At 53.9% G+C, this 26,995-nt stretch overlaps 1 protein-coding gene across 4 annotated transcripts in view; it reads right to left on the minus strand.

Moving 5' to 3' along the window:
• HDAC4 (histone deacetylase 4) overlaps window positions 1-26,995 on the minus strand; it is a 343,637-nt gene that overhangs the window by 315,434 nt on the left and 1,208 nt on the right. The window contains exon 1 of one of the 4 annotated variants that reach the window (XM_023228694.2): window positions 26,934-26,995. The exons of 2 other annotated variants lie outside the window; for them this stretch is intronic. The gene's annotated coding sequence lies outside the window, so the exon portion shown is untranslated. The remainder of the gene's footprint in view (window positions 1-26,933) is intronic. One more of the 4 variants, XM_023228692.2, reaches the window with a different exon arrangement.

The raw sequence follows: 26,995 nt of genomic DNA on the forward strand, positions 1-26,995 counted from the left end.
CAGCATCTTCCTTTTCTCATTCAATGCCACCTCTCGGAGGAGTCTGTCACGTGCCTGCGCCAACATTTAGCCAAGCATTCTCCTACTCATGGGCACAGACTTTCCTCCAAGCGTTTGACTCTCACCGCAACACTGCAAGAGACTGCCGGGTGCAAACAGCCTCATGTCCTGGGGTCTGTGCCCCTGCGGAGCACAGCCCTGAGTGGGGGGTGAGTGAAGTGTCTGCGTATTTCTCACGTCAGGATGTGTGAGCAGAATGACTTCTAAAGAGGCTGCAGCCATGCGCACCTCCTCCAGCCATGCCCGGTGTTGCTGCGGCCTCTACATCCTCCCTTGCACTGGACACCATCTCTCTTTCCACCTTCGCCAAGCCAGGTAAAAAGCACGATCTCTACTGACTTTTCTGGGTATCTCCCTGGGCGCTGGGGAGTTTGAGCATGTCTGCGACAACCCCTCTTCCCTGGGCTGCCTGGTCACACTAAGCATTCATTTTCTAATATTGGTCTTTCTCTCCAGTTTGTAAGAGAATTCTCCATAGTAAATGGGTTTTTTTGTTTGTTTGTTTGTTTGTTTGTTGAGACAGAGTCTCACTCTGTTGCCCAGGCTGGAGTGCAGTGGCGCAATCTCGGTTCAACCTCCACCTCCCGGGTTCAAGCGATTCTCTCACCTCAGCCTCCCAAGTAGCTAGGATTACAGGTGTGCACCACCACGCCTGGCTAATTTTTGTATTTTTGGTAGAGACGGGGTTTCACCATGCAGGCCAGGCTGTACTTGAACTCCTGACCTCAGGTGATCTGCCAGCCTCAGCTTTGTCAAATGTTACACATATTTTTCCGAAACTCTCATTTCTTTATGGTCTTTGTTGCTAATATATTAATATTCCACTCAAAAGTTGCCATTTTTATTCTGTCAATTGCATCTTTTTCCGCTTCTAGAGATCCTGGGTCAATGAGGACGGGTCCCTGATGCCCCAACTGTCTTTGGAGATTTCTCTTGCTTTTTACTTTTTACCGTTAAGCCTTGAATCCATCTGAAATATATCTTCCCCTCATACTTAGATATGAACAATTTACCAGCCACTTAAAAAGTTGAAGCAAGAAAAAGAATGACCAAGATACACAGGAAAAACTGAGCCCGGAAGACAAAGAGGTAATTCAAGCCCCTCTGAGGAGCGACAGAGAACAGTGATGCTATGGCGTCCACAGAACAGGCACCAACGGATGCAAAGCAGAAGCCACTGGCAGCAGGACAGAGCCCCTGGAACATCAGCCGGTGAACAGCAGAACAAAACTGCACAGAGGACCTGGGAGATCACACGGAGTAAATATCAGAGAAATAAACCAGTAGCCAAAACGGCCTTCACAGGAAACGCACCAAAGGACAACGCGGGCCAGAGGTGCTGCAGGGAAATGACGAGGACGCTGATGAGGGTGACCAGGGTGACCAGGAGATGAGGAACCCTCCCCAGATGAACAAAAAACAAAGCTTTAAAAATTAAGTTAACTCATGTGTGCTAACTGGGACAAATTTTAAATTTCACAGTATCAAAGAGAAGCAGAAGATGTCAAATTTCAGATAAAATGAAAATAAGACACCTAAAACTGAGCAAGAGCCAAGCTGTCCTCAGTTCCCTGTCAGCTGCACAGGCCCACGCTGGCGGTACATGAAGGGCGGCGTGCAAATTGGGCACCCTGCATAAATCAGAGCCCCGACCTAGGGAGAGGGACGGTCCCTGAGGCTCATGGCCTGAAGACCCAGGTGAGGGGAGACGCCACCAGGGGACCTGGAGGGGTGGGTGTCAGCTAGATAAACTCAGGAGTTGTCTGCTGCGGGCAGGAAGGGCAGCTGCAGGGGTCTGATGGGTCAGCTGGGAGAACACGCAGAGCCAGGCAGCGTCCACAGAGCTGTGAAGAACACTGACATTGGGCACCAGGCAGCAGGAACGCCCGGAGGTGCCTGGGGTACGGCAGCCAGATAGGAAGAAGTCAGCAGAGCCGGGTCTGGGAACCAGAGGAGCGGAGGGTGCCCCGGGAGGTGCCAGAGCCAGCTTGGTCTCTCTGCTCTCCTGCAGGCCCAGGGACTCTGCTCACCCACCCTCCCATCCACGCATGTCCCTAAACGTTCCCTGAACACCTGCTCCGAGTCTGGTGCCAGACCATGGACCGTCCACTCGCTTGTTCTCACAGGGCCAGCGAGGACGCCTGGTGGCCCACGGCCAGCCCGATCCCACCGTGAGGATGTGTGAAGTGAAGCCCCTGCCTCAGGCCTGAGCATCCTCCATGCAGATTCAGCCCCACCAGGGCAACACCACTGACCTCAGCAAGCGGTGACGCCTCACAGCGTCCACAGGATGGCACTCACGCCTACCTGGCACACAGACACCACGGACGCTACAGGCCATCGCAGCCTCCCAGGATGACCGCAGGAGAAGGTCCTGCCGACTCTATCAAGCACAGGCTCCAGTGGCGGAGTGGAAGGGCAGTCTGGGGTGGAAGGTCGCATGGGGACACCGCTTGCCATGGAGCACCCACGGCCAGGTGCTCTGCACAGCCGTTTCCTCCGTGGCCCCCAGGAGGTCTGAGGAGTCTGGGCTCCCTCAACCAGCGAGTGCCCACCTGACTGCAGACGACCTTGCCCAGCCCAGGTCTCTTGCCGGCCCTCACAGGGGAGGGTGTTGGAGAAGAGCGGGGTGCCTGGAAGTCACCCTGCCCGACTGCGAGTGTCACCTGGACCACGTCATGTCCTGTCCGCAGCCTGCTGGACGCCCTGGGGCCAGCCTTGTCTGACTCTGCTTCAGTGTGTCCTTCGATGGTACCTAAAGCAGGGCTGGCAGGTTCTGGGCAACGATGTTCCACCATCCAAAAACCAAGGAAGGTGCTGGGTGCTCAGAACCCTCCTGACGGTGCCCCAGATGTCACCATCACGCCATCAGAGGTGGGAAACAGACTCTGTCAACCGCCCTGGCCCGAGGGCATGTGTCTACTACCATCAATAACACGGCCTCCTGGCCACACCACACACACCACCTGCCAGGATTACAACACCTACCCCAGGGGGAGGTGACAAACGCCATCCAGTCACAGACTGCCTGGGACCCCTAGTTCTTTCTTGTGAGTTCAGACCGTGTGTTCCTGAAAACAGCCTGAGTGGCCACACTTAAGGAACGATTAAAAAGCCACAGTGTTCAACAGAACACGCCACTGCTATGACAAATCCTCATAATGCAGGCATACGGCTGGGTGGCAGGGTCTTAGCGGAAACTGACTCCATGAGTAAGTGCAGCACAAAATGTTTCTGACACACTGATGACAACTACGGCACAAAATGGGGTTGCACGATGACAGCAAGCTTCAATGATAAGTGGCTTTGAGTGCAGGTCCTTACTGGAAAGGGAGCTATCCCACGCCTGTCCCTCCTGGACACAGACCCCTTCCTTCCTCACACCCCTGCCCTGCCAGACACGGTCACCTGAAACCAACACCTGACCTGTGAGCATGCTCCAGACATCCCCAGCCTGCGGGGCCTCTGCCCTCAGTGCCCAGATGCTGTGCTCCCAAGGCCAGGATGGGCTGCGCGCCTCGATGGCAGCACAAAGGCTACCTCTGCTCACTCTGACTCTGAACTTAAAACCAAAAGCTGTGCCCCAGGCATCGGGCTGCCCCTGCCCAGGAGGCGTCGCCACTGCAGGTTACGAAGCTGTCCATTAACCGAAGCCACTGCCAGGGCGCTGTCCACACAGGTGCTGGCTCACAGGCCATGTGTGCCTCTGGAAGTCCCAAGATATCCAGGGCCCCTGACTCCGTCAGTCCGCGTGTTGCCGACATGAGAGGTCTGCTCCAGGCTGCAACACAGCACCTGTCCCGAGGGCTGCCCCGACGCCGGCGTCCTCCGCGCCACCAGTGGGTCTCTCTGGACCCTGCTGGAGGCCCTGTCTTCTATGGAGATCTCCACCCTCTCAGTGTGTCACCACAAGGGAGGGAGCACGAGACTCTCCTCCCCGAAAGGGACCTACGATGCATCCTGCCTCACTTTGCCCAGACCACAAACCTGGGGCGGCCAAGGCACGGGCAGGAGGCCCCAAGGCCACAGTCTCACCACTGGCTTCTCACAAGGGGCAGGGCTGACAGCTAGTCCCGGCTGGACCCAGTATTCTGTGCAGAGCCCCAACGGGGTGAAGAGACCCCCAGGACCCTAGAGCACCCGCCAGGGCCCAGGGCGGACATCTCAGACACCAATGGGTACGGCCAGGCAGACAAACCCAGGCCCAAGACTGATTGCCGCGCGGAGCTCGGCCGCCGCCACTTTCTGCTGGGACTGTCTCCAAATGCCACAGGCGGAGCACCCCACCTGCTTGGCTTTACACCCACCTCAAGGACCTCTAATATTCCCTGAAATAGGAGTCCTATGGACATCCAAATGCCTGGTTTTCAAAAAGAATAAGGAGGCCATGGTCCCCTGGGGGAGACGTTGCGTCCTGAGGCAGCCCCTCTGTCCAGCAACACTCAGTGCCCCTCCACTCAGCCAACATCCGGGGAATGCCAGCAGCAGGTGGGTGCCCTTCTCAGCCTGAGGACATGCCCTGTGCACATGGATCTGGCCCGGGAGATGCCCCTTGGACCCTGAGGCGTCTGCGGAAGAGCAGCCCAGGGGGCATCCGTGACAGCTTGGGCACGTCCTTCCTTCCTGGGAGAGATGAGCACCCAGGCACATAACATCCGGCTGACGAGGGCGGGGAGGGCACTAAAGCAGAGTCCTGGATGGAGACGGAGTTGGCAGTTGGGGTCCACACGATGATGGACTGGAAGAGGGAAGGCGTGGGCCCTGGGGAACGAAGAGCTGAGTCACATGCTCAACATGACCACAGCTGTCCTGACACGCGCCCAGGCTGGCACCCACACTGAACGTGCACCACCCAGATGGCAGCATCACAAGGACCATCGTACTGATGAGGACCACATCCAGAGGTCCCTGTCCTCACCTCCCACTCTCCTTTACAGGCCTCCATGGGCTCCCCTGGCTCTCAGGAACCGGAGGGGCCTGAAACGATGACCCCGGGAACCAACGACCCTGGGAACCAATGACCCAGGCATGTTCTGGGCTCTTCCCTTGTTCACTTGAGGGATCCACGGATCTCCTACTCTCCTTCCTGCCTTGGCAGAGTCGGACAATTTGGCCTGAGGTAAAACAGTCTTTCAAACAAAGAGGACACAAACAGGCCTCCTCGCAGACGGCCAAGCTCTATCTAGTTCCCCAGGAAGCAGCCCTCGTTCCCCTCATTTCCAAGGAAAAGTGCCCCATGCTGGGCCCGCTGGCTCACTGGCACACAGCAGAATCTTCAGTGTCAGCCGCAGGGGCAGGACAGGAAGGTAAAGAGGAAGTGCTGTAGGGAAGGAGACACAAAGGGAAGAAACACGCCTCGCGCCAAGTGATTTAGAAGTGACAGGGAGGCCGGGCTCGGTGGCTCAAGCCTGTAATCCTAGCACTTTGGGAGGCCGAGACGGGCAGATCACGAGGTCAGGAGATCGAGACCATCCTGGCTAACACAGTGCAACCCCGTCTCTACTAAAACAATACAAAAAAAAAAAAAAACTAGCCGGGCGAGGTGGCGGGCACCTATAGTCCCAGCTACCCCGGAGGCTGAGGCAGGAGAATGGTGTAAACCCGGGAGGCGGAGCTTGCAGTGAGCTGAGATCCGGCCACTGCACTTCAACCCGGGCGACAGAGCAAGACTCCGTCTCAAAAAAGAAAAAAAAAAAGAAGTGACAGGGAGCCCAGGAGCAAGTCACTCCGGGAAGGCAGGAGCTGGGGGCAGAGGCCAAGAAATGCTGCTCCTCTGAGGACAGAGGGAGAGTCCAGCCAGAGGCCAGGGGGCGCTGGGGGTGGGAAGGCAGCAAGCCAGGTGACCAACCCAGGAAGGTGGGCCTCTGCAAGTGCTGGCTCCCGTGCAGGTGAGCGGGCTCCAGGGAGATGTGCCAGGCCGGTGCCAGGAGAAAGCAGAGTGTGTGATGACGCTGGGCATGCTGGCAATCACTGACAAACACCAAGACTCACCCCATCCACCTGTTGTGAGCCACTGCCCGCTTCTGCCTGTCACCCTCCAGTCCCTCAAGCACAGCCCCAGCCCAGCCCCGTCAAGGTCTGCTCCTTCTTATCCAAGGAGGTCCAAGCTCCCAGGAGGGATCTGGCAGGTCCCCTCGGCCTGAGCTAGCCCAGCACCCACCGCGCTCTCAGGGCACCAACTCCTGGCAGGACCTCTCTGGTGCTCCCCAGAGCCCCTACCTTGGTGGCCCAGTCATCTTAACCTAACTTTAGACCCAGACTGGGCACCATCCCCCGGCAGTCCTGAGGAACCCCAGGGTGGGGTAAGCGCCCTTTCTCCAAGTCCCCCTCGGCTGCCGGGGCCCCTTGCTCATCCTCTCCACTGGGAAGGCTAGACAGCAGCCCCCGCCTCACCACGGGGTCACAGGAAACAAAGGAGACAAGAACACCCAGCAAGGCTCAGCGCCTGCATCCAGACACCAACAATGGGATAAGGAGACAGTAGAACGCTCGGGACCTGGCTGCAGGGGGGCTCCGGGAGAAGAGGATGCAGACTGCAGGCTCCATCTGGCCGCTGGTGGGGCGTGGCCAGCCTGCTGTCCAGCCGGGGGCACCAAGACTCCACTGGGCTGGGATGGCGTGCACAAAAAGGGGATGGGACCTGGGGTCGGGGACGCGGCATGGGCCCACGGGTCCAGAGCCAAGAGGGCCCTCATGAGGCTTGATTCATTCAGAGAAAGAAAACAGCATAGTCGGTTCTGGAGACCTGGACCAGGGTAATAAGAGGAAATACCACTGAGGAATGCACGAGCTCTGCAGTGACTGCGTGTGTGGGTAACTCAAGGATGTGCATATGCACACACACATCTATGCACACATTTAACTTATTATATAATTAATGTATAATATGCATTTATATTAAATTTTACATACGTGTTATAAATATACATTTACTATGTATTCTGTATTGGTAATATACATACATATTTTATATATGTGTATCTCTAGTTATTGTATGTATAAACATTTGTTTTTTCCCATCCTTCCCTCTATAGTCAGTAAACATTTGAGTTCACCACGGGACTGACAGTAACCTTGTGTTTTGGAAGAACCACCTGCCTTTAAAAACTCTAACTGAATAGCTATTTGATGGGGACAGATGAATGGTTTCAGTTTTGCAAAATGAAAAAACTCTAGAAACTGGGTGCACAACCATGTGACTATAATTAACACTACTGAACTGTACACGAACAAAGGGTTACGATGGTAAATTTTGTTAGGTGTTTCTCACCACAACTGGATTTGTTTTTAATATTTAAAAGCTGGAAACACACACACAATCAAATAAATTGCCCAAACTGCTTGTTCACATGGATTCTTTCCTGCTTTGTCCCCAACTTCAGAGGCATTGCTGCCTACCGAGCTCCAGTCGGCCTTCGCGTCCCATCTCAGAACACGAGGGACGCCTGGTTTCAACGTCCCCGTACACGGCGCACACTTCCTGCGGATCGAGGTCACCCCTCAGCAGCGCCTCCCGGATGTGAGGAGCCAACACGGGTTCACGTCCTGATAGCTGAGAAAATGACTGGCAGTGACTGAAACAACAGCATCCCACACACAATACACACATCAGGATGTTTAAAGTGTATTTATGGTGACTGAGCTGTCACCTGAACACGTGACATACACGCGATGCTCTGAGGAAGGAAACCGTCTAAGAAGCAAGAGTCACGGAGCTGCCTCCCGCGACCGCCTTCCTCATCACTACAATGAAAACACTCAGCGAGCTGAGCTGCAGTGAAGACAAACGACTCTCAGCGCTTCGTTTTAGCATATTCTAAAAATGCAATTTACAATTCAGCAATATCCTTTCTTTTTATGTAGTCACTACAACACAAACATGCCTCTTTGTTATCTCGAACTACATCTGCATGCAAAACACGCTCCGGCTAGGAAAATGGAAGTTCTGGGGAATCGAAACCCATTTTTCAAATCTGAAAGAGATGGAGAAATGAAAAGAAAGGAAAAGGAGAGGATAAAGGTACGTGTTATTTACATGCAAAAAAAATGTAAATGAAAGTTGGTTTCATTTCCTCACCCCCAAGCTGGTCAATGATGTATGTAACTTGTCCCAAGAGTTTTCAAAATTACTATTTAAGTTCTATGACTGTACAGTGGAACAAAATCCATACTGGGCAAATGCAGTGTCATTTACTTCTAATGCTAAATAAATGCTCATCTTCCAGACTTGATGACAAGAGGGCTTCTCACCCTAGGTACCAATGACATCTTGGGACGTAAAATTCATTGTCCCATATGCTGTAGAATGCTCAGTGGCAACCCTGGCTTCAAACTACTACAGGACAGTAGTACCACGCCCCCAGATGTGACAACCAAAACTGTCTCTAGACATTGCCAAATGTCCCCTGGGGAAGGAGGGTGCAAAACCTCCTAGGCAAGGGATCCCCTAAAATAGACTCAAGCCAGAGCGACTTAAGTCACCACCCCCCAGTTCCACGTCACACACACACACTCCATCAGCTGAGACTGCTCACTGGGCTCTGGGGGCCAGGGTAACACAGTCCCAGTTGCTCAGGCCCCCAAAGTCAACAGAGTGACGCAGATCACACACAGCTCCCTAGGGCCAAGGGCTCTGCTTTCGCTGAGGGCTGGGATCTCCATATTCCTCAGGGCAATCAACGACAGCACAGACTCACGCCAGCAGGAGCTGCCTTCCCAAGTTAGTCAGGGCCTGCACCCACGTAACAGATTAAAATTAGGCACCCTAATTATTAAACTGTCACTGCAGAAGCCGGGAATACCATTTTTTTTAAATGAATAGAATTAATGGATTCTTTATTTGCTTGCATTGGTGATACTCAGCCTGTCTTTTATTATCAAAGCAATCACAAAACGTTGCTTCTGCCACATATGCAAATTAAATCATTAGTATTTTTCCCAATTACAGTAACTGCTTATTTGTATTGCTGATCTATTCTACCAATTTAGTTCCTCTAATATGCTTTAATAAAACTCTCAGGCGATACAAGATACACATTTGCTACTTTGTGCCTTTCTGATCATGTAATGGGTAGGACCACCCAGAGTGACCCAGATGGGCCACGTCTCAGAGGCTGAACCCCGGAGCCACAGTGCTCTGCCTTCTACATGGGCCCCCACACAGGGCCTCCCTGACTCCTCCCCACAAAGGGGAGAAACAGCCCAGGGCTCCTGTGGGTGGGGCCAGGTCAGGAAAAGCCAGCCCACCGGGATGGGAGCTTTCTTTAACAGTTTACGCTTTTTCTTTTTTTTTTTTTTTTAAGATGCAGTTTGGTTCTTGTTGCCCAGGCTGGAGTGCAATGGTGCAGTCTGGGCTCACTGCAACCTCCGCCTTCCAGGTTCAAGCAATTCTCCTGCCTCAGCCTCCTGAGTAGCTGGGATTACAGGCATGAGCCACCACGACTGGCTAACTTTTTCGTATTTCTTTTTAGTAGAGATGGGGTTTCACCATGTTGACCAAGCTGGTCGTGAACTCCTGACCTCACGGGATCCACCCGCCTCGGCCTCCCAAAGTACTGGGATTACAGGCGTGAGCAACAGTTTACACTTTCTAAAAACTCAAGTGAAGTGTTCATTTCACTGTGTAACTATCCACGTTACAGGCATGGTTGGCTTAATACTCAGCGTTCTCCATTGTGGTCTCACAGTCCAGTTCACGGATCTCGCCGCGTTCACCCAAGGCTCCCATTGTCCAGGAAGATGCGCTTGTTTCCTGTGGCCACCCCGACTCTGGCTCCAGCCCGCGGGGGAATCCTCCACCATGATGCCCCTCACAAGCAGGAAGCCTTGGCACTGCTCTGAGCCCTGCGTTTTCCCGTAAAGTGCACAACCACTGAGCAGACCCTTGCTTGGAGGTTGGACAAACGTCAGCGTCTGTGAGTTCAGAATCTGAAAGAAGGATAAAGCTACCTCTCAGGAGATGGAGCAGGGTTTGGAAACAGATCTGATGACACGTGGGCAGGCAGGGGCAGGGGTGGCAGAGGTCAGCTTCTTAAGCACACAGCCAGAACAGGTGCCTCCTCACCTGGCTCCTCTGAGCGCCACAGAGAACCCCACAGCAAGTGCAGTCTGGGCCACAATGAAGCAACAAGGAAGAGTTAGTTTTCCAAACCCAATACGCTCAAAGAGTGTCCGATCAATCCATTACCATGTATTCCCTCTCTGCTCCCGGTAGGAGGGAGTGTGGCAAGGACACTACCTTGGCAGCTCTCACTTGAAGGCATGGGGTGAGGGGTAGAGCAGTGCCTCAGGCCAGCTGACCGCCCCTCCCTCAACAACGGCCAGGGCAGGAATGGACAACAGAGACTGGAAAGTGAGAAAAATGATACAAAGTGGAAACAGGACGCAAGCAGGAAGAAGCTCATCCACACAGTCCCATAGAGCATCCCAGACAGCCTCAGCTCTGCCAACAAGGCCAGACGAGAACAGACGTGAGAGCCACCGGAGGGCAAGACGGCTGGAAGAGCTGCCATTGCTGGCACCTGGGCACCGTGCGAGAGGCCCACTAACATAACGGTGCAGTCCACTCTCGTCTCTAATGGGAAGCCAGCAACAGCCCGGACACAGACAGGGAAGCAGCTTGTGGGCAACCCTCCACTGTGCTCTGCAAAGGCAGAAAACCCAGGGGGATCTGGCTGCACACCACGGCGATGGGAAAGATGCCCAGGCTAATATTAGGGGCTGCCCATATCCCGGGTCCTCTGTATCAGGTGTTTGTAACCTGGGATACCTGCGTGGGCTGAAAAAGATCCATGAACTCCCTAAAGCCACATTCAAAATGACATATTTTAACGCCTCTCTCTATCATACGGAAATGTTTAATGAAAAAGAAAACTGAGGCTAGGCATGGTGGCTCCCACCTGTAATCCCAGCATTTTGGGTGGCCTGATCCCTTGAAGCCAGGAGCTCAAGACCAGCTTGGACAACATAGCGAGACCCCTGTCTCTACAAAAAAAAAAAAAAAAAAAAAAAAGCCAGATGTGCTGGTGCACGCCTGTAGTCCTAGCTACTTAGGAGGCTGAGGTGGGCAGAAGGATAGGGCCCAGGAGGTCAAGAAGGCAGTGAGCCATGACTGTCCCACTGCACTCCAGCCTGGGCAACAGAGCAAGGCTTTACCTCAGAAAAAGGCAAAGGAAACGGAATAAAGAGAGAGGCAACTTGCCCTGCATCCGAAGGAACGGGTCCTAGGCGGTATCGATGAGTCTGGTTTGTTTCAGTGGACACGGCCCCAGCACCACATACCCCATGGCTCTCTCCCCTGCTTCTGACCCCTAAAATGCCGATTTGTATTCAAACACATACAAAGATGACATTTTAACAATACAACAGCTTAAACAAAACTTCCAAATGCATCCGCCCTCAACCAAGCACCAAGAAGGTGTGACACACACAGGCCCTGAGGAGAGGCTTAGGGCTCCTCTCTGCGCCCCCCAGGTCCAGAAACTGACGGGGAGGCGCACACCCAAGGGCTCCAGCGAGCCAGGATGCAGGAGAACAGAACTGTGGACATTCTGTGCACAGGGACAGGGACAAGGCTTCACGGAAGAGCCCTTCCCATCCCTTCCCTTCCATCTTGACTCTCTCTCCCGAGCAGGGCACCTTGCTTCCCGGCTGCCTCCACAGGACTGGCACAATGGGAGGCCCACAGCCCTGACTGCTTTGAGTGGAGGCCCTCTCCCCAGCACCTCAGGTAAATGGTCTCCCCCAAGCCTCAAGAAGAAGCCTCGCCCTCAGCTTCCCTTAGCCAGAGGCGGCACTCTTGGAGCTCAGTACCAGCGGGTACACAGCGGGCTGGCTGCCCTCAGCAGGAGGAAGCACTGGCTGGCAGTGGCAGGAGGTTCCGGGGGCCTCCGGGCCACCTCTGAGGATGGAAGAAAATGAGGCTCCTGGCCCACAACTCTGCCCAGCTCAGCAGCAGGGAAGCTCTGCCTCCACCCGGCTCCCTGTTGGTGGCCAGAGCCGGAATGCAGAGCTAGAGCATGGAAATGAGTGGCCACAGGGTCCCCGGTTCCCTCTGAAGTCTCAGCCTCCCGCCTCCGCCTGCCTGTGCCAGAAGCCCTCGCAGCTCCAGGTACACAGCACAGCCCACCAGCGGGCAAAGCCAGCCTGTGATGAGGAACACGCGCACGCCTGTCCCTGATTCTACAGACGCCAGCCTAGGAGCCCCAGAAGGACCATGCGACACAACAGGACACAGGGAGCCTGACTGCAGCCTCATCCATTACTCACTAGAACTCACAAAGGGGCAGGAGGCCAGGGAAACCACAGTGAGTGCCGCAGAAGCCCAGAGTCTATGATGACCCTTCTTGCTGCTACAGAATCAAAAGGAGGCCTCCTAGAGCTCTGCCCTGGGAGCCCCAGACAAGCCCTGGAGACAAGGTAAACACAGGCCCAGGGACAGGAAAGCTCAGGTGTGCCCTAAACAAGGTCTAAGCAATGTGGCCAGACCCAAAGATGCGGAGAAGGAATCTGGGTCGAGGTGGCTGGGTCAAACCCTGCAAGACCCTGCAGGCACAGCAGAGGGGCCTGCGTTTTACTCTAGACAATGGTGAGCCGCAGGATGCCAGGACGGGGTCAGAGGAGGAAGACTGACAGAGCACAGGGGAGAGAGGCGGGGTCCTGTGTCTCGGAGGTTCAGAGCGACAATCAGGTCCCAGCCCTGACTGCACTGCTGGGGCTGGGGCAGCCACACAATGGGAGTCAAGGTCACAGACACTGAGACTCAAATGCTCAGACAGGGAATCAGAGCCATCCTCAGGTTCTGTATGAAAATGAGTGGCACTAGAGGGACAAGGGAAGACCAAAGAGAGACGGGTCACACCAGAGGCAGATGACAGTGTGTCCCGGCCACGGGAGGATCGACATGACACAGGTTCAAAACTACCTTCCCAAGAGGAGCGTCAGCTGAGGGTGCAGGTCCTGGGGGCAACCTGGGGTGGCCGGCCAGGGAGGGTGTGAGGCCTCTGGAGCCCAGATGGCTCCTGCGGGCCCACAGGCTGGAGCCCACAGACGTTGGCAGGTGAGGTGGCCATGCAGATCCATGCTTGGAGCACCACTGTGTGTTCTAGACAAGCCGCCAGACCACGTCTGGGCCTGGAATTTAACAACGTAACGCTGGGAAATGAAGACTACTAACACCGTACGGAAATCCCATGAGCACCGGCTTTAGGTGTAACAGCTTGACTTTCATAAACAACGCAGTCACCACCTAGAGGAGCAACAGCCACGTCCCAGGGCCCGGGAAGGATGGCCGCATGCATCCTGGCTTCTGATCCCCCAGACCCTCTGTGGAGACAACACCGAGAACTTCCGCTTGGAACAAGGCTGGCCCTTGTCCAGAGAGAGCCCAACTCTAACAGTTAAAACACAGGAGTCTCCCTGGAGAGAAGAGAAGCGAGGTGAGAGCCGCGCATGAGGGAGGATTTTGCCACCCTCGCCACCATCAGATGTACCCATTTTATAGAAACTCCACCCTTCCTCATTAGGTGGCGGCGATCAGAGGTGAGTGGCTGTTCTCGGTTCACCAGGATTCACACCAGAGGAGCCAGATTGCACACGACTCCAGTGTATGACCACGTGTGCACGTCTGTCCATGCGTGTATCTGCATGTGCGTGTCCAGGGTACACGAGTGTGTGGGTGGGAATGCTTGCTGTGTGCGGCACGTGCACAAACATGCATGTATGTGTGTTAAGGAGGAAGAACACTCACCAGGGCTGTAGTCCTAGAACTTCAGTGGGAGCTGAAGACAGAGAGAAGAGGGCACTGCCCACAAGCGGCCTGGATGGGGTCACGCACTGAAGCAGCCGCGGGCCCACAAGCACCAGTATTACCGCAGCAGGGGCTGGAGAGTGGCCAGAAGATCCCCCTGTGCGCCCAGGACAGGAGGCCACTTCCAGCCTCAGTCCCGCCGCTGCATGCCCGGCCAGGACCACAGGGCCGGCCGCCACCAACGCAATGCCCAGGAGAGCCTCCCACCCCTTACTTTACAAAAACGCCCCACCTTCGCCCGGAAGAAGCCTCCTCTGTAGAGGTGTGCGGGTTGGATGTTACCGGCCTCTCCCTCCTGCCTGGAGACAGGACGAGGCACAGCACTCTGTGAGCGGAGATAGTTCCAGCCTGTGTTCAGGCAGCATCTGTGCCAGCCTCGTGCCCCAGCTGACAGGGACAATACGCCTTATACCCAAAACAACTCAGCCAGGGCAGGGATGCTGCGATTCTGACTGTGTGGAGAAGAAAACCAAGGCTTAGCGTGGTTGGGTCAATGGCACCAGAGCAGCCGGAACGCTGCTCCACCGGGATGCACCTGGGCCCTAAAAAGCCTACAAAGCCGAGCCCCTCCTCACTCTACTTTCCAACAAGAGTGCAGCCCTGGAGGAGCCGCGCCTCCCGCCTGGGGCAGATGGCTCCACGGCACATTGCAGTGGGCACTAAGGAGAGCGGAAGGCGTGGGCTCAGGAGCAGTGGCCAGGTCAGATCCACACACCCACCCCACCGCTCTCGCTTGGGGCCGCAGCGGCCACAAGCATCAGACAGGAGGAAGGGCACCCTCGCCACAGGCGTGCAGGGACGAATGGATCACACGTCGTAACACTGGGCCCAGCACGCAGAAGACGCCCACTGCAGAAACATGGCAGGAGGCGGCCGGGCAGGTCCTCCTTGAAGCTGAGGGAGGCCGCGAGTTCATTCACCTCATGCCACCTAGCTGTGGCTGGGGAAAGGCTGGGCCGTTGACCTCCTGTGTTGCTTATCCTCACAACAATCCCCCAAGGAGGAAACCCTGACGTCCGCTTTGCAGAAGGGTGGACCTGGATGAGGCAGGCTGCAAACTGACCACTGTGGCTCTCCGCTCGCTGGAGGGCCACGAGCTTGGACTTTGAAGCTCATCTGCCTGATCCCAAAGCACATTCCTTCTAACATATCCCTCACCCACAGGGAGGCAGATGCAGTCAGTGGGGCTTCCAGAACTATCTGGGCCCAGGCCACGTTTGTATCTGCCTTCTCAGGTACCTGCCCGCCCCTGCACGGGGCAGATGAGCCAGCATGGCTCAACCCCTCTCCAGAGCATCCTCAGATGATCAACAGAGCCTTGGTCCTCTGGATGACCTGGGTGCCTGGCCCCAGAGGGCAGCTGGACCAGGCAGCCGGAGGGACCACCCTCTGGTCCCCACTTTGGTAGCCGTGACCCTGATCTGTCCTCCACCATCCTGTGGGTTGGAGCCCCCGCCCTGCCCCTCGGGGTCACTGGGCTGCAGCTGCAGGGACTCTGCCACACAGCCTCCTCCCTTCCCCACCCCCACTCCCCACTCTAAGGGCCCCAGGCTTCTCTGCATCCAGTCAGTCATCAGTGGAGGGAGTGCGCGGAGGAATCTCCCTGCTGAGCTACCATTACTTCTAGGACCCCAGGTTTTCCCAGGAAGCAGCAGAGACACAGGGAGGCCACTGTGTGTCAGTCTCCACTGCCAGAGAACCCTGCCAAGGCCTTCTCCCACAGGCCCTGGGAGCCCCCATCCGCCTCTGGGATTGAGAGGTGAAGCCAGCTGGACTTCTGGGTCAGGTGGGGACTTGGAGAACTTTTCTGTCTAGCTAGAGGATTGTAAACACACCAATCAGCGCTCTGTGGCTAGCTAAAGGATTGTAAATGCACCAATCAGCACTCTGTAAAAATGCACCAATCAGTGCTCTGTGTCTAGCTAAAGGATTGTAAATGCACCAATCAGCACTCTGTAAAATGGACCAATCAGCAGGACGTGGGCGGGGACAAACAACGGAATAAAAGCTGGCCATCACAGCAGCAACCCACTCTGGTCCCCTTCCATGCTGTGGAAGATTTGTTCTTTCACGCTTCACAATAAATCCTGCTGCTGCCCACTCTTTGGGTCCGCACCAGCTTTAAGAGCCCTAACACTTGTCACGAAGGTCCGTGGCTTCATTCTTGAAGTCAGCAAGACCATGAACCCACTGGAAAGAAGAAACTCCGGACACATTTGAACGAACAAACTTCGGACACACCATCTTCAAGAGCTGTAACACTCACCATGAAGGTCCACATCTTCATTCTTGAAGTCAGCGAGACCAAGAACCCACTGGAAGGAACCAACTCTGGACACAGGATGGGGCCCACCCTTCCCTCCTAGAGGCCTGCTACGGGATTCTGAGGCAAGGTCTGCAGAACATTCAGTGTGGTGCCCATGCACGCTGAGCCCACACCAAGGCTGTTCGGGAACTGCTGCTGGAATTCATGAGGCACGAGGAGCTAAATTCACTGAGGACGCTACTGGCGGCTTCCCTCCTCAGCATCTGTCCGCTTCCCCTTTCCTTCCTGACATGAGTGAATTCCATACCCCAGCCAGCTTCCGGAAGGGGCACATCCAGCACCCAGGCTGAGTCCGTCGGTGCACTCTGCACCCTGGTCACAGTGACTGGTTTAGAGTTCAATACGTGACTGGAGCCAGACCAAAGGAGAGTGAATCCAAGACTTGCTAACACAAAGATGCTGTCCTTCCTGATGGGCGTGAACCAGCCAGTGTATAACCCTGGGAGCAGCAGGCAGGGCCCACGTATCCCATGAAGCTGACTCTCCCAAGGTAGGGCAAAGCAGCCCCAGATGACACTGTGGAGGAGGTGGATCAAACCGTGCCTGAATACTTTCTTCTCCAGCACTTTCTGGGAAAACAAGCCAATCAATTCTCTAAGGCCACAGCACCTGTACCTTCCATAGAGAGATCCTACCTGATGGGGAGCTACCAGAAATACCTCCCTACTCAATACTGGAAGCCAGCCTGGCAGTGCCTCATGCCTGTAATCCCAGCACTTTGGTAGGCCGAGGTGGGCAGACTGTTTGAGCCCAGGAGTTTGAGACCAGCCATGGGCAACATGGCGAAACCTCATCTCTACAAAATATACAAAAAATTAGCCGGTCATGGTGGCATGCGTCTTTGGTCCCAGCTAATCAGGGGGCTGAGACGAGAGAATTGCTTAAGTTGGGAGATCGAGGTTGCAGTGAGTGGAAATTGTACTGTAATGAGTGGTGATTGTACCAGTACACTCTAGCCTGGGCAACAAAGCAAGACTCTGTCTCAAAAATATATATATACATATTGGAAGCCACCCCCCAAAATCCCCTTAGAGTGCCTTTCCCACCCTCCACCTGGGGAGGAGCCGTGCCCACAATGGCATCACACGGCCACAGCCCCAGCCCTGACCTCTCCCATCTCTCCGTTCTTCACTGCCCTCCACAGCGGCACCACCCCTCACTTTGCTACCAGGAGCTGCCACATGCCTGGAGCCCAGAGCCTGGACCCGAGCACCCAGCCATGCAGCCTCCCTTGAGACACTGCAGCCATACCCAGTAGCCTTCTGACGAAAGCAGCGGGCAAAATGCACACTGTCCTTCAGGTTCGCTGCTCATGTAAATCAGAAGCAGTGAAGATGGGACAGAAAGAATCAAGGGGAGGGAAAGCGGGGCAGACTGGATTTACACACAGCCACAGTCTCAGGGCAGCTCCCTCTCCCAGCACCCTGGGAAGCACGATGGACAGCAAAGCCGTGGCATAGAGTGTCCATCAGACTGGCTTGGCACCACTGGTCTCGATACGAATCACACTGTGGCCAAGGCACAATCTGGACATGCCACAGCAGCTCAGCCACCATCACAAGCCGGGCCCCACATACTGGGTAGGACCCTGGCCCTTCAGATCCCTGACAAGCGCAGCATGCCCTAGGGGCTGACCGTGTCCGTGGAAAGCATCATGGTGCTTCTGAGCTTTCAAGAGTCTAATCCCTGTAAACTACGACACAGTCCCTGCAAGGACAAAGGCAGATAAGAGCTTGTTCTCAAACGGTAGTAAGTTCCTTCGGGGAGACGTCCACACCATGACCTCCAGCATGCTGAAGAGATGCCCTGAGCGGGCGCAGAGGCCTCAGAAGGTACTACGGGTGCATCCAAGGCCCGGTTGGCAGCAGGCCCCTGGCAGGGGACATACCCTACTCCTCATTCCTCCCAAGACGTACCAGCAGAGAGGGCTGCGTGTCCTCAGAGCCACTGGGGGAGAAGGAAGAGGTAAGCTGAGCCTCGGCGGGAGAGACACTCACTCAGCAGACGACAAAGGACTCACTGAGGTGACGGGGTCATGACAGTGAAGCAGGGACCTCAGTCCATGCCTACTCAACACCCCAGAGCCATGGAACACAGAACATCACTGCCAATCACTCTTGTCCACTGCAGGCACATCGGCAGTGTGGCGAGCAGAAGTGAGCACATCCACCAATCAGACCCTCACCCCACACCCACGAGAGCACCAAGGAACCGGGAGAAGAACACGTGAAACAAGAGAGGAGGCCCTCTGCAGCCCCCACATTCCTCAGCTCTGGCCTCCGCTTAACCAGAAGACTTCTGAAAACAGAACTTTGCCAGAACACAGCCCGCGTGTGCTGAAGCCGGCACGCTGACACGGAAAGACGCCCTTTTTCAGGGAGGGGCCGAGAGAAGCATCGCACATGGTTGATTGTAAACTCCAAAGCCCAAAAGGTCAACGTCCCCACCAGCTTGGGAGGTGAGCTGGATGCTCCCACACCAGGCCCCATCCTGCCCGGGGCCACCATGGCGGGCAGGGGTGGGACGGCCCAGCCGGCTGCTACCCTCCATGGCAGCGGGCATGCGCGAAAGGGCTCTGCAGGTCAGCTGCGGCCCCAGCCGGCGACCGAGCTACGCTGGGCTGGGCTGCACACTCAGGCGCAAAGGAAAGCAAGCTGCTTCAGGGCAGGCACTCGAAAGGAGGCAAAAGGAAGGACAGAGGCACCCCAGTGACATATCCTTTGATGGTCCTTCTGACCTGGAGAGCCAAGGGGCAGATTCCAACACAGAGCCCTTGAGCTGGCAAACAAGTGTTCTCCAAAGAATGAGGACTGTGACCACCTCTGAGGAGCTCTTCAGGGCAAAATCTGATGTCGATTTCAGAGCGGAGGGGGTTTAACATGCCAGAACCTCCCAGTGGTTTTCTTTACGGCTCCCTTTAAAGGTCCAAAGGGTCGGGGGCCATCCACATCCTGTGAGCAAAGACGCACAGTTAGCATCACTAATGAAGACACGCCCCATTTGTGTGCACCCACAGGCCATCTTCCCCTCCTTGTCCACAGCCCCCAGAGGCGGAGTGGGGGTCAGCATCCTTAGCACACTCTAGCCCCCGAGCTTACGGGGCTCGGACATGAGTCCTGGGGGTGGACAAGTCCTCAACGGTCAGCTGGGATGAGCCCCAGGCCACAAGGAAGACTGGGGCTCAGGGTCCCCTGGCCATGCTCTGCTCACCTGCCGGGGCCCCACTTTCTGCCACTCGACTTAAATGGCACAGTGCCAGCCAGCAAGGTCCCTGCAGATGGGCCAGGCTAGGCTCAGCCTCATAGTCGGAATTCTGGTGTGTAAACCAGTGGTGGGGTGCCAGCTCGGGTCCTCCAGCAGGTCCCCTCCCGGCAGGCTTCAGTCCTGACAGCTACTCTACAGAATCCTGGACCTAGGCACAGAGGAAGCTCTCACCAGCACCGCTGGAAGGAAGGAAGGAACGCCCTTCCTTCTGGATGCGGCCCCCGTCTCAGAGCCACTGGGCTGGGACCCCCGGCAGACTCCAAAATGTTTATGTATGCAAACATAATAAGGTATCGTATTAAAATTATGATCATATTAAAATTATGATGCCCCTGTTTTGAGAGCTGCCCTTGCTTTTCATGCAGAGGCCCCCACAATAGCACCACCAACAAGCAGGTGCCCCAGGGAAGGCCTAGCCACGCCATGGGCCACCTGGAGGCCTCCTGGGGATGCATCTGAACGGGCCTGCCTTGACCAAGTTAGAACAAGAGAGATCAGGTCCATCAACCAGCTGGAGCCAGGCACCAATGCACAAAACAGAAAGAACAGAAGCAAACCCTCCATTAAATGCAAGAAGACTACACATACATGAAAAAGCAAGGAAGTCCTTTGGCAGAGGAGACCACACCTCTGCCCCACCCAGGCAGCCTGCCAGTTGGCCCTGCTCATTGCTGGCTCACGCACTCTGGCCTCAGAGACCTCAGGGGCCACAATGCTCTTTTCACCCTACTGTGGCCCCAAAACCCTGGCTCCGGCTAAAAAGGACCACACCCCATTCCCACCCACCCACCCTCCTCTCCCTCCTCCTCATCTGGGCCTGGCTCCTGCACCACAGCTCTCCCCACCAAGCAAGCTCTCCAGCCACAGCCCTGGTGCTCAGGATGGTGACCTGTGTGCACCTGCCTGTTTAGCTCCTTCTTCTCTTCTGTCCCTACCAACACCAAAGCCTCTTGTGGGCAGAGGCCAGTTTTCCTGACCAAGCCTGGGGTCATGGGGCCGGCCACTGCATCTGGCACAGAGAATGTGTTCAACTGAGTCTCATCTCATGTAAAACCTAGTATTTGGGCTGGGGTGTAGAATGAGAATTTGCAAAATAGTAACTAATCAATTAGAAATACTTAGGGAACATGGCCCCCAGGCACCACCACCCCTCCACCCCCAACCCCACCACCAGGGAGGCCAGTAGAGATACCACAAAAACTTCTCTTCCTCAGTTTAAAAAAGAACCGCTCCAGCAAATAGCAACACATAAACCAGATGACGGGCCGTTCCCAAGGGAAAATGCAATCCCATCACTGCCTGAACAACACTCCCGCTTGGAACGCTGGTTCAGACTTTCAGGTCGTAAGAACTGATTTATTGTTTCAAGCTTAAACATCAATCCAGCAAAAGCACTTGGCTCACACAGACGGAGTACTTCATAAACAACAGTAAACTAACAAAGCCCAACACTCACGTTTTTAAACAGAGCAGACTCCAAAATGTTTATGTACGCAAACATATTAAGGTATCACATTAAAATTATGATGCTAAATAACAAGTGATTAAATAATGTCATTAATTCTAATTTAAAACAAGCAGAGAAAAACTCCTTCATAAAAGCACCACCCGCCTCCTCGCGCGCTGGGGCCCTGGGCGAAGTGGCTGGAGAACAAGCCGCACACACCTGCCTTGGCCTTGGCACAACAGTCGCATTTGCCACTTGACAGCTGTGTCGAAGGCCCTTCTCCCTCCCATTCCTTTCTGCATCACAGAGTCCCCTCCACTTGCACTTATGACATCTCCTTAGGAGCATATAATCTCCAAAATCAGGACCAAGAAGTCCCCAGATGGGGGCAGGGGGTGTCAGGAAACAAGCAATTCCAGAGCACTGGCAAGAACCCCGCAGAGGGGCCAGGCCAGAGGTGGGGCCTCACCCCAGCTCTCCCACCCAAGGCCCACACTGTGCCATTCACTTGGCTACTTATTCATTCATTCATTCATTCATTCACTCATTCGTTTTCTTTCATTCTTCAAGCACCTAAACTGCCAAGCACAGGGTACAGAGCAGGGATGAGGCCCTCAGGGCCCCTCAACCCTACAGAGCCCCAGCTAGAAGAAGAGGCGGCATTAAACAACTAAGGTCACAATGTACTCTTGAAATTGCACAACGGGATGCTGTTAGAAAGGAGAAAAGAAGCTGTTAGGCTAAGTTTAACAGGGGACTAAAGGATGAGAGGATGAGCATGAATTGAGGGGCTGAAGAAAAGGGAGGCCGTTCCAAGGAAGGGGAACAGTGTGTGCAAAGGCCCTGGGGTAAAGGGGACTTAGAAAGAGCTAGGAAGCAAAGCAGGTGGCAGCTGAAACTCCACAAACAGAGCAAGTGCTATCAGATGACGCTGGTAAAACAGAGGTCAGGATCAGGAAGGCCTTCCAGGGCCCCGAGACCTTAGGATCCTAAGAATATGGGAAAGTCATGCCAGGGTTTCAAGCAAGGGAATGAGGAGTACAAACCTGCTGCTGGTGGAAACCCAGGAGACTGTTTGCAGGACGGGCTGTACCAGAGTCCGCCCAGACCCGGAGGGTCAGTCCCCACCTTGAAGAGCTTACATGTGAGTCAGAAAAACAAATGCCCCTAAATTCTTCTATTGCAAAGCTTATTTATCAACTTGCCAAGGACTTAGAGTACTTTTCTTTCCAATGGAGATATCTACATTTTTTCAAACTACTACTGTAAAAAAGTAATACACGCTTACCAAAAACATCTCTACAATACTACCATGCATAAAAGAAAAGTGAACCCCGTTTCCTCACCTCTGATGGTTACCTTAGAGACTCAAGGACTTAAAACCAGAAGGAGTGGCCTGGGGACTGCTCCAGACCCCGCCTTTCCCTCTTAAACTGCACACTTCTGCCTGTCTACATATGGAGGATGCCACAGTGCAGAAATGCCAGCGGGTTTAACAAGTACTGCTTTTATAAATAATGCAGCCCCGACCTCCACACACATCTGGATATCCACACATTTATATTCTTTCCTTAGAATGGATTTCGAAACGTAGAACTAGGGGGACAAGGGGAATGGTATTTAAGATTTTGACACCTAAGACTTTTCTAGAGAGCAATTCAGTAATTACTATTTTATATTTATACATCATATATATACATTTGGGGGGACAGCACAGGTCTCGCTATGTCACTCAGGCTGAAGTGCAGTGGCACAATCACACCTCACTACAACCTTGACTTTCCAGGCTCACCTGATTCTCCTGCCTCAGCCTCCCAAGTAATGGGGACTGCAGGCACACGCCACAGGTGCCTGCTTTTTTATTTTTTGTAGAGATGGGGTCTCACCATGTTGCTCAGGCTGGTCTTGAACTCCTGGGCTCAAGTGATCCTCTCACCTTGGCCTCCCAAAGTGCTGGGATTACAGGCATAAGCCACCTTGCCCAACCCTATTATATTTTATATAATAATACATATCGGTCCCTCCAGAGAGCAAATGATAATAAATAAGAGCCAGCATTTATGTCATGCTTACTCCATGCCAGGCCCTATTCAAGGCCATACATTTCCATACATTGACTTAAACTCTGCAAAAACCTTACAAAACCGGAATTATCATCATCACCAGCAACAAGTATCATCAAACTCGCCAATACGGTAGGCATAAAGGGAATCTCCTTTACACCAAATTGATTAGTAACGCTAACGTTTCCTCGCTAGCCGCGATGACTCAGTATTCATATGCTCCGCTCACCTGGAATGGTGATCTCATGCTCTCCTTATTGGTCTGTCAAGCTCTTTATATATTGACTATTAAGCTCACACAAGCATAACGTGTTACATATTTTTTCTCTTGTTGTCTCTTAACCCGGCTTATGGGTCTTCTGCCAAAGAGATTTTTTAAAAACTCTTATCCTATTAAATCTGTCAAGATTTTCTTTAAGGTTTCTGGGTTGGTATTGTAAGAGTAGATTAACTTGGTCCTCAAATGCTTTCTTCCAATAACATCTTCCAAGGTAATCAACAGACTGAACAGCAAACACTAAAAGCTGTTCTGGCTGAAGTGGACTTGGAGCACCGGCTCCCTTCTATCACCCCCACCTGCCTCCAGGCGTCCTGGGGACTTTGCAGGAGAAGAACACGATGTCTTCCAGTTCTGCAGCATCACACGTGACATAAGACAGCATGAGAAAGCCAGAAGTACTTCCCAGACCCTGTGAAACACGCCTGTAACAGCTCCAAGGACAGTCGACACAGCACTAGAAAGTCTAACGACACTGAACTAGAAAGGTATTCCAAACTGTCCTCTTCTCTAAGAGGCTGTGTTGGCCCAAGCACCTCGACAAGCTGAACTTCAGCTTCAAGGTCACCACCGGCCCAGAAGCAGAGGTACGGAGAGGAACTGGCCCTTGGGACTGGAGACGCAGGGGGAGGCAGATGGTCCATTTCATTCTACCCTCAGTTCCTCCAGAGGTAGAGCCCACCTGCAGGGCTGTGCTGACACCTACACGGTGAGTGCGTGAAACAGCACGAGCCCCAAGCAGGTGCCCATCTGGCGTCAGCTATGGGAGCAAGTGACAGCTGCTCGTGGCATCATCTCCTTGCTCTGGGAGACATCCTCATCCCCACAGTGATACTGGGAGTCACGGTGCAGGCAATCTATATAGAACCCCGACCTTCCTTCTAGGAAGTGAGGAGGAGGGGTGTCAGCGAGGCCGCAGCAAGGGGACATGGCCATTTAAGGCTGCGGGCACCACAGCCCTCATGCCACCCCGAAACAGGTCCCACTCTTCCCACTCACAGAAGCCCAAGAGAAGAAAACTGACCGTATAAAGAGAACTTAATCACCTCAGTGACACTTGTTCCCACAGAAACGCTTATGAATGAGTTAAGGTCTGTTCAAAGGTAGCATCACTTTCGACATGGCACCCATCATCTGACATGAACCAGAAGGTGTGGTATCCACCTCTAATGTCAAGGCCAAAACCCAGAACCCACCACACGGCAGGGCACGTGCTGACCATCTGAGATCAAAACTAACACTCCCTCCAAATCCATCCTTTCCAACTCCTTATCCCAGGACACACTGGGGGCTGCAAACAACGGGGCAGGGGCTCAGTCCCGGTTCCACAGCCACAAGTTTAGGTGGAGACTGGGCCCCTTGGCCCTTCATGTCCCCCATCCCCGGCCACAGTCATCAATTCTGAGCCTCGGAGGGAAAGTCCGGCCACAGCCTGTCGCCCCGCTGCCTCTCAGCAGCGGCAGTTCTCTCGGCCTCTGCGGCTCCTTCGCGCCCTACATCAGGTATTAATATATTACTCATGGCAGCTTCTGAGCTATGAAAGCCCAGCCGTTTTCAATAGAGAATGGTATGGACGAATTCTACAGGAGTGATGAAATGTTTCTTCTGCTCCGGCAATTAAGACAGCATAAAGTCGCCTTTCCTTTGGTGCCACCCCCAACATCAAAGGATTGGAATTCAAAGCCATTCATGCTGCATTGAAACCTCACAATGAAGCTGGAGAATGGAAGTCGATTACTGGGCATAAATATGCAGTAGTTAAAAGGAAAGAGTTATAACGAAATTAAATGCAGCAACCCCACAATGTGTGGAAACTTCCAGCACTAGAGCCTCCTGGTAAACATCCATAGGGCACATAGGGCATCCTTCTCAACCAGGTCTCTGGCCACAGAGTCCAGATGGGCTGCCTGAGCCGCACGTGGCCAGTGTGCCAGGTTGTTCTGTCCACCTTGCTCCAGCAACAGCCCCCAAGGCCTCTGAGAACATGGCACTTGGGGATTTTTATTTTGCATGGCTAGGAAGCTGCTGAACACAGAACATTCTCTCTGGTTCAGGGCTCCGAGGCCACATCTGTCCTTCGTCCCTAGGCCTTCCAGGCCTATGTGCAGTCCAGTCATCTTCCCTCTGCCCCGCCCCTTAGCCCAGGGCTCCCCAGGGGGCATGCCTGCTGCCAGCTCCCCTTGCAGGAGAAAGAACCCTAAAGAGGGCAGCGTTGCATCTGCCTGCTGAGGACAGCCGGCTTCTTTTCTAATTGATTACTGCTCTCTTTAGGATGGGATTTGATCTCTAAAATAAAAGCCCAGAACCCAGAAAGCTATAGAAGTCTTACAATGTGTTGGGGTGTGTGTTTTTAAGGCATGAAAATACTTCCCTCCCACACAAATGTGAGTTCTTCTGGGGAAAGATGCCACAGATCCCAGAGAGTAGAATATCTGGGAAGGCTCGATCAGTCTTAAAAATAGGTAATTGAACACAGATTTCAGAATTCACAGGAGCTACCTGAAAAAAAATTAAATTTCACATATTTTTGATATCCAAAACTCCGTTCTGATGAAACTTCTAACTGGGTGGCATTCTGCATTTCCAATTATAATACAGTAATTGTGTTGCCATAGTTACTGCAAAATTCTGCAATAACTTTTGTTGCTTTGTAACTGCTGTAGTGTATATTTGTGTACAAGCAGCTGAGTTTTCTTAACTCGATCTCCCTCCCTTCCACCCTCCCTCTCCCCAGCCACCACCACCACCTTTCCTGGCTGGGTCCTGAAACCACCACACCAGCCTTCTTTGGACAGTCCCGAAAATAATGCACAGAATTATCAGAAGCAATTAAAACTCCAGGCAACCACGATCATATTACAAAAGAAAAAGTGAAACCAGGTCAAGGTGCAAACCTGCCAGTATTCTCCCAGTCCTGCTGGGCTGGCGCTGGGCCAGGGCTGTTTACAGGTTTACTCCCAGGCCTTAACTGCTTCGGTGATTTGTGGGAATAAACAGAAAGGCCTGAATAGAGAAAACCCGGGCGGCAAAGTGACTACATAGGCCCTTTCCTCCCTCACGGAGAGCAAGCAGAACTGCTCTCAGCAAGCAATTAGGTAGGTCTCTACAGTCATGCAATTAGGATTTAGTTAAGAAAGTCATTAGTTTTAAAATAACTTAAGTTTAATTTCTGCAACGCTTTATTTGAAAATTGTGTCACAGCAGGTCAATTTACAACATGCAATAAAGAAAACACTCATATCAGCTGCCTCAAGTTATTACAAATTTTTGATGTGCATTAAATGAGTACACTGGGTTCCACCCCCGGCCTTTCCAACTGATACGCACGGTCTCCTGCTATAACAGTGTCAAATAATTCAACGCTCAATGTAAATACGAGATAATTTGCTTATGATTCCGTGGTGTGTTTTCGCAACGCGGGGAAACGCGGATCCCACCCCCGAGCTGGACCGGGCCCCGTCTCGGCCTGAGGGGGCCCTGCGGGCTGAGCCGAGGGGGTCCCGGGCAGCCCCCCGCCCTCCCGCGACCCCCCAGGCGCTCGCAGCGGCGACGACACGCGAGGGGCCGCGGACCCCGGCAGGGACGTTTTTCTGCAAACTCACAGCATTTGACAAAGTTACATAAACGGCGCCCGCCCGGCCCCGGCGCCCTCCCGCCCCCGCCCTCACTCCCGCCGGCCCGGAGCCCACCTGCTCGGGGGGCGCGGGCCCCGCACCGGGCGACGGCGCCGCTGCCTGCCGTGCCCACCCCC

This window comes from Piliocolobus tephrosceles, chromosome 11 (assembly GCF_002776525.5).
Source record: "Piliocolobus tephrosceles isolate RC106 chromosome 11, ASM277652v3, whole genome shotgun sequence".
NCBI lineage: Eukaryota > Metazoa > Chordata > Mammalia > Primates > Cercopithecidae > Piliocolobus > Piliocolobus tephrosceles.